This window comes from Gavialis gangeticus, unplaced genomic scaffold (genome assembly GCF_001723915.1).
Source record: "Gavialis gangeticus isolate Ggan-Ray unplaced genomic scaffold, GavGan_comp1, whole genome shotgun sequence".
In the NCBI taxonomy this organism is placed as follows: Eukaryota; Metazoa; Chordata; order Crocodylia; family Gavialidae; genus Gavialis; species Gavialis gangeticus.
The window spans coordinates 19,255,648-19,264,062 of record NW_017729016.1 but is presented as its reverse complement, the minus strand read 5'-3'; the positions used below and the strand labels follow the sequence as shown (position 1 = coordinate 19,264,062).

Sequence of the window (8,415 nt, the reverse complement as noted above, 5' to 3'; positions counted from 1 at the left end):
GTGGTGTTCTAGCATGGGTGCAGCTCCTGCTGTGCTAGCCATGGTGGGAGCAGGAGGCCGATGAGCCAGAAGGGTAACCCATGCCTACTCCGCCTGGCACTCTGTTGCCTTCCAATGGTGGCAGAGCCCACTTTAGCCGTGGCTGACGCGGGACTTTTAGCTCAGGTCATTTCATATGTGAAGACCTACTGTCAATGCCCCACATTACGTGAGCATGTGGGGACAGGCGAATACAGAGGGAATTTCAGAATATCTGCAGTGTAGACACATCAGTGGGATGTCACAGATGCAGAAAAATCTGAATACTGGCAGCTGCCATGGAATGAGCTTGGTCCTGGGTCGACAGTGTGGCTAGCTGTACTCATCAATTGATGATCCTATTTTGCAGTCTTCTGCAGCAAAGCGTTAAGGAAGATAATCATGCAGTGTGGTTTACTTAGGCAAGTTTCTTATCCATTGGTTTCCTTTTATTGGCTGCTGTCTTGGTACAGATCCAGGAAAACCAGTTGATCGTGTGAAGAGTTGTATTACAGAGAAACAAAAAACAATGTCATTGGTTGTAATCCTTGAATCCTTTCACAACAATCACTGGCTCGCAATGCTTGTCATTTTATTATCACGTATGGTGGCACGGAAATTTCAGCGGGTCTCGTTCACAGACCCAGTGCGTTTTACCCTGTTCCAGGCTAAGACATCACTTGCTTCGACTGACATCGCTTGGACCCCGATTACAAAGACCTCAGCAGGGTGTTCCAGTACCAATAAACATCATGTTTTCATGTGAAGAGCTGTTTCAGCTACATTCTTTATCCATCTTTTGCCAGCTTTGGGTAAAACTTTTTATTGATCACATAATAGCAGCTCTCCTTCCCTGCAGGCCCCGACTTCACAAAGTGTTTTGATATCTGGAGTCTGAAAGGTTCAGTATAAACCAATTCCCTCAGCTTTCTTTTATCATGAAACCAGGTCTCCTGGCTTCTTTACTTTCCAGTCAGAAACAGAGTGTGGTCTAGGGATAAGGGCAGGAGGCCGTGAGGCTGTGTTTCATACGTTGATCCCCAATGTGATTGAAGTCAATATTATACGCAGGCACATGTACAGCTACTACTCAGCGAAGGTGGAAATCAAGCAATGGCATAAGGAGTCGAGAGGGGATTATTGAAAATAATAATAATTATTGAAAATTGAATTGGCCAAAAATCCTATTGAAATGGTCCTGGACTACCTAGCACGTAGCAGGAAGCTTATCTGAAGCGTGCAAGTGACTTTGGTGTTAATTACTGTTGCTGCTTATAATATGTACTGGGGTAGCAGCTACCAGTACCAACCATGGGCCAGCATCCCCATAACGCTAGGCACTGTACAGACACAGAAAGAAGTGGCTTTCTTCTGTGTCTGGCAGCACCATCTTGATGCACCTGGAAGTACCATGTTGATGACCTGTGTCTGGAAGTACCATCCTGATGCACCTGACAGTGCTTTGATGACCAGCTGTCTCCTCTGAGAGCACATACTAAGGACCACACTTATGGATAAGTCTTATAATAAAACAAAGCTGATACCCACAGGCGTCATGGCCCACAGCCCATGGAAATGTAACATTACTCTAAAGACCTACGAAACACAGTCTATACCAGACCCTTGCCAACTGCTTATTGATTATCATTCCTTATCCACAGTCACCTTTGTGTGGATGACAGCGCTCAAACCAGAAACGCCCTTTGCACTGGCCATTCAGGATCCCAGGGGGAAAGTGTTAGTAGAGGTTGGTTATGGAGCATCCTTAGTCCCTGTACAGGGAAAAGAAAATTCTGATCAAGACCTGCTGTGATTCAGAGCTGAGCTGTGTGTTAGTGCTCGTGTTATCTGGCCCTGGCTGGATAAGAAAAGACAAGCCCTGTTCTGAACTATTATAAAACATTTGTGACTGCATTTATCACCACAGGCTGAAAGAAAACTCTCGGGTTCCTTGCTTTCAGATAGTAACGTACACCAATGTTAAAGGGACGCTGCCATGTTCAAACCAAAAGCCTGTTTCACAACCTGGGCTGGGCTGATGCAAGCAGAGCTAGGAACCTGTAGTGGCTGCTTGAAGGCAGAAGCAGCAGCAGAAGCTGTTCTTGAAACAGCTGCAATAAGGAGACCCTGGAGCCAGCTGTGCAGTATATGCCTGGTGGGAGATACACCGCTTCAGCGTTTTCCCAGGAGCTTCCACAGAGCCCTGGCTGTAGAATAAACCTGCCTTTCACTAACCAAGCCTCTACATGTTAGGGGGAGCAGTGGAGTGAAGAAAGCAGAAGAATTAGATAATCTGTGTAAAGAGGTTTTGTGGGACATGGGTGAGAGACAGCATTATTTGCCCCTAAACACGGCATAAAATAGATTACCTCTACTCCACTCAAGCACAACTTAATTCTGAAGTGTCGGGGAAGAAATTCAAATATTGCACTGTTAATTATTTGGGAGTTTCACCACCAGGGAGCCCCTGGCACTCCTGCTGGGAGTCAGGAATTACATGGGACAGAGGGTGCCGCTCAGAGTGTGTTATCTTTTCCATCATGGCAGAGCCGGCCTTAAGGGTGGGTGATGTGGGTGACTGCCCAGGGCACCCTGGTCAGGGGGCACCATACACACACACACACGCACGCACGCACACATGCATGCATGCATGAGAGCAGTCCACGCTCACAGCAGTGCTCTCCCCCAGCCCCCTGGGCCAATCCCCACCCCAGGCAGGAAGAGCAGTGCCCAGCCCAGCCCGTCCCCTGACTCCAGCTGCTTCTTAGGAGAAGCTGGGCTGGGTAATGAGGGCGGCAATAGCGGTGCCTACCCATCTGCCCAGCGCACCCTGCCACCAGACTGTGCCCCATTCCCCTGCCTGCCTGCAGCACTGCCAACATTTGGAGGAGGCAGTGGGGGGCACCACAGTACAAGTCTGCTCAGGGCGCCATTTTCCCTAAGGCAGCTCTACATCTCGGTTCTTGAAGCCAAGGAAGGGACTCTTTGCACCCCTCATGACCTATCAACTCACTGGTCCTACATACTCACTGCTCCCTTGCTCCGCGTGGACAAAAGGAGCCTCATTAGGAGGCCCTGATCTGTGGAGGAATGGTGTTGCAGAGTCACCTGCACGCCTCACCCACGCAGGAACGTGCCAAATGGCCCAGAAGAGAGCGTTTGGTCTTTGTTTCTTTCTGCATTAACAGAAACCACATCCTCCATTCTGAGAGCTGCCCTTTCACTGGTACTGCTGAGTTAGAGGAGCCGAAGCCAGTGCTGCAACCTAAGTGCATGCTATAGTGCGTTGCATGAAAATACAAGATAGGCTCGAGACAGGACCAGCTTTTTTTTGCTTTTTTTTTTGTAATTTTTCAAGCTGCCTCTTTTCTTTGTGCTAGGGATAATCCCTTGCAAATTGGGAAGTGGAGTCTGTTCCTCACCCATCCTTTCCTTTCCTTTCCTTTCCCTTCCTCTCCCCCTCTCTCTCACATAGCATTATTTGTTGGCTTGTGATAATGAGAATGCCACTGCTATTGATTTTTATTTTTTTTTAAAGCATTTGGTTTTTGAAACAATATAGATGTTACAGGGGCTTTGGAACAAGATAAGAAGAAAAGATAATTGCATTCTAGCCTCTGCATTCCTTTCATTAAGGCACACAACAAACACCAGAAATGGCCCCAGCTCCTGAAAGGTGTTGAGTGTCTCTTCAAGACCATGGTCATCTTCCACTGAAGTCAAGAGTTAGGATGACTCAACATCTTGCCGGATTGCTTGGTCCCACCCACCCGTTTGATATCACACATTTATTTGGCCTGACTGGGCAGTGCTTCTTGCTATGGCTACAGGACTGTAATACTGAACAGTTCAACAGGATGAACGCTAAAGTCCTTCCTCTTCTCATGCCCTGTCTGAGATGGTTGATGACAGGTATTTAGCAGAATTCACAGATTCGTCAGGGCCGCAACGTGAGTGCTTTTGCTATGGCTGTTATGGCAGTTGGAAAATAGGTAAAGCCCTAAAACATTTGCCTAGTTTTCATTTTATTAAGACGAGAATGATTTCTCTTCTTTGGTGCAATTTAAGATAGAGCTGAAGGTTCCCGCAGCTTAGAAAATGACAGGGTTAGGATTCAGCCTTTGCAATGACCCCATTAACGAGAAATGCTTTTACACTCAAAGCGCAATTCACTGTGCAATGATACTATACAGCTCAGATTCAGGGCAACTGAGACATTTCACTGTGCTTTTGCAATGTACTCTAATGGGCAGGTTCGGCTTCTTACTAAACAAGTGACAGAATTTGTAGGCTTGTATCATTGCCCTGTGTCTCCTCTGCTTCAGATATGCCAGCACGTGATGTCCTCTGGACAGGTTCAAGAAGCGTGTGGATGATTATCTTGTTGGGGTCATCTGACCCCAGCTGACTTCCTGCCTCTGGGGCAGGGGGATGGACCTGATGATCTTGCTAGGTCCCCTCCAGCCCTAATGTCTAAGAAATCTATGAAACCTCCACAAAGACTACTCTTGGTGCAGGATGTCCCAAGACCAGCAGTTCCCAATCTGTGCTACACATACCACCAGGGTACACAAGCAACCTGTCACTGGTACATGTTAACAGATTTTTTATAAGTAGTTTATATGACAAAAATTTGCTAGTGGTACTTAAGGTTGTATCATTTTAAATTGGTGGTACGCAATCTGTCAGAGTTTGGGAACTACTGCCCTAGACCTTGCCACCTCCCTGGGAGCCTTCGGGCTGTAACAGCAGCAGGGTGAGGCCTTAAGTGGGTGTAATGTAAGATAGTATCTCTACCCCTTGCTAATCATTTCATATGGCTTACACAACAGCCTAGCCCTCCTCTACACTGACGGGGGGCTGCTTCCTGTGTGGCTGCTAGAAGTGGTGCTGGGCTAGTGACTGCAGCTCATAAAAACTTACCTAAGCTGGCTCAAAACTAATGACCTGAGCTCGGGTACCACTAACAGTATGGACATGGCAATATGGAGCTCTGTTCAAGCTTTATCCCAGCTCCACGGCAAGTGCTTCAGGCTCTTCTGAGCTCTTATACCCACACTATTACTGGTATTGTCAGGCAAGGTCAGGTCTGTCCTTCCCAAGCTGCAGTCACACCTTCCAGTGCAGTGTTTGAACCAAAACTGAGAGGAGACCCCAAAACTCTGTCTAGAATGAAATCATTTGGGGAGTTAAATGATGGGACAATTGGAAGGCACAAACTAGAGAAAGAATCTAAGTTAGTTGCTCCTCTGGGTCTTTCAGTGCGTTCTGTCTTCTCTGTGTTCATGCCTGTGACTATAAGCTCTCCACAATATCATCAGCTTTTATGTCTTGTACACATTATTAGCACCTCGCAAATAAATAATGTAATATTTCGCTCTTTACTGCTGAAAATGGACTGTAAAAGGCTGAATTCTGAAAAGAAAAGTGCAGATTATAATTTATGTGGCAGGAATGACGCCCCCATCACATCAGACTTCTGCCACTGTTTATCACATTGCCCATCAATTTGGTCAATGGTTTAAAGATTGTTGTTACCCATTTAGGCTCCAGGGGGCTGAAAATTATTGGAAGGGATCGGGGATGTCTGCTGGGGCTTTAACAGATCTCTGGCAGGAGACAGGAAGGAGAATGTATTCCTATTAATGCCCGAGCTGAAATGGAAGTCAGCATTAACGTAGTAATTAACAGTGGAGAAGACAAGCTAACTGGGACCAGCTCACCCTGGAGTGTCTGGCGAAGGAATAAAATGGAAGGATCTGTAACTTAAGATGCGAGAACTACTGAGCTCAACGTTTTTAAAGGCTGCTCAAAATGTATAAATCAATGCAAAGGTGAATTTATAGCTGCCCGACAAACCTGGTGATACCTATTCAAATTCTGGCACCAAATTTGTCATTAATGGATCCAGGGCTCTGCAGTCAGGGCCCGATTTTCAATCCTTGCTCAAGTAAATTCCTCCAAGGACTCTGACAGGACATCTAGGACTGTAAAAGGATTCTGGGATCAGGCTCGTTAACTACAAAAAAAAAAAAAAAGGTTGTGAAGCCACTTTTACCATCTCGCTCCCCCCCACCGTCCTCCCCCCCTGCCCAGGGGACCTGACCCCTGCTGGGCACAGCTCCACCGACAGGCATGAGCGTCAACCTGGGGGAATGGTTCTGTTTCCAAGCTTCTATTTCTGTCCTTGCCATTTATACCTGTCTTGTTAGATTTGCACCTGTACTCGCCTCAGAGGCATTGATACCAGCCAGCGTGCAACTCCTGCCTCCGGCAGCAAAGACTCTGTCTCTCTCTGGCAAGAGCACTGTGAGCTGTTTTCTGAAGCACTCTTCTCTTGACATTAAAAGAGCAGCAGTAAGAGCCTATAAAGCTGGGGGCAGACACAGGTCCTGGCCACAGAGGTAAACTCAGACATGTGGGGGCTTTATTCTTTTTTGGAGGAAGAAGTAACTGGGGTGTGCAGGGCCAGACACAGGCCTGGGCGAACCGGGCGGCTGCCCAGAGCCCCGACATAAAGCAGGTCTGACAATGGTGAAAATAATGATTATTATTATCATTATCTCTGGCAAAGTGAGGCCCGATACTAAAACTTCGCCGGGGCCACCAGGAGTCTAGGTATGGTGCTTCTGGGGTGCCCCAGACTCGCATGCTTCCTCAGCCTGATGAAGGGTGTTTGTACCCGAAAGCTTGCAAAGACGAATTTTTCCAACTATTTGAGTTGGTCTAATAAAAGCTATCGGATTTACCCAAACGGATTCATCTGCCGTGTCATGGGAAAGGCTGGCAGAGAACCAAGGAAATGTGGGCTTAGTTGCAGGTGAGCTGGAAATAGGCATGCAAGACCCAAATGGAAGGTCCCCTCGCAACGTTCCCCATTGTAAGAATCACCGGTGCCTGCAGGCTGCAATGCAAGTTGTAGTGGGGATGATCTGAAGAGTGACGTTGGGTAGCCCAACGTGCTTGGAGAATTTTGCAGGAGCTCCCAGCACAGAGTGCACTTCGTGGCTGCCAGCAGCAGCACTGAGCACACAGCACTTCAGTGAAACATTGGGCTTGGAAGCAGCGCACAAAGAGTATTAGTTGATGGGAGCAAATCAACGTGGTGCATGGTGACCAGAGGAGTCCCTCAGGGCTTGGTACTTGGGCCAGTACTCTTTAACATCTTCATTAATGATCTGGATCCAGGAGTCGGATGTGAACTGGCAAAGTTCGCGGATGACACCAAATTATGGGGGAGGGCGGTCACACCGCAGGACAGGCTGGGGATACAGGCCAACTTGGACACACTCTCAAGGTGGGCGCACCAAAACCTGATGGCCTTCAATGTAGAGAAGTGCAAGGTGCTGCACCTTGGTAGAACGAACCTTCAACATACTTTCAGGCTCGGCAGTGCTATGCCTGCGAGCACCACGACGGAAAGAGACTTGGGGGTCTTGATCGACCACAAGAGGAATATGAGCCACCAATGCGATGCTGTGGCTGGCAAAGCAAACCAAACTCTGGTGTGCATCCACCGATGTATCTCGAGGAAAACCAGAGATGTCATCCTCCTGCTTTACTCAGCCCTGGTGAGACCGCAGCTGGAGTACTCTATCCAGTATTGGGCCCCCCACTCAGGAGGGATGTGGAAAAACTTAAAAGAGTCCACGCATATGATCCAAGGCCTGGAGGGAAAGCCTTTTGAGGAAAGGCTGAGAGACTTGGGACTCTTCAGTCTGGAAAAGAGAAGGCTCAGGGGGGACTTGGTGGCAGCCTACAATTACATAAAAGGGGTGCATCAAGACCTGGGAGAACAGCTGTTCACCAGAGCTCCCCAAGGGTTAACAAGGTCTAACAGCCATAAACTCCAGGACGGTCCAATTCAGACTGGACATAAGAAAAACGTTATTTACGGTGCGAGTGTCCGCGGTCTGGAACAGACTCCCCGCAGAGGTGGTGCAAGCACCTACTCCGGACTCTTTCAAAAAACATATGGATGTTTTTCTTGCTGGGCTCACTTGATCCCAGCTGACTTCCTGCCTATGGCAGGGGGGCTGGACTCAGTGATCCAGCGAGATCTCTTCCAGCCCTAACATCTATGAAATCGATGAGATCAGATGTGTTGCAGTCCAAATGGAGTCCCTTCATCATTGCGCAGAACTCTGCACATGAAACATCCAGGTGATGTCTTTTAAATTCTTAGAATAGGTCTTCCTGTGCAAGCTTCATCTTTTCTGGCACTTTTATTTGGGATGTTCTTCCAAAAGCTATTTTATCTTTCTCTCCCTAGATATAATTTTGAAATACTGTCGCAACCTGTTAAATATTAAATAAAGAAATAAGCTGTTTGGGCAAACCAGGCAGCAGGGAATGTATTTACAGATAGAAATGACTGCAGGGTCACAACTTTTTATC

The 8,415-nt window shown here is 47.5% G+C and overlaps 1 long non-coding RNA gene across 1 annotated transcript; it reads right to left on the bottom strand.

Moving 5' to 3' along the window:
• Positions 1-3,533: 3,533 nt before the first annotated feature.
• On the bottom strand, positions 3,534-6,557 carry LOC109294551. Its single transcript, XR_002096557.1, has 2 exons — positions 5,076-6,557; positions 3,534-4,108 (listed from the first exon to the last, which is right to left on the bottom strand). It is a non-coding gene; the product is annotated as an uncharacterized LOC109294551 (long non-coding RNA).
• Positions 6,558-8,415: the final 1,858 nt, after the last annotated feature.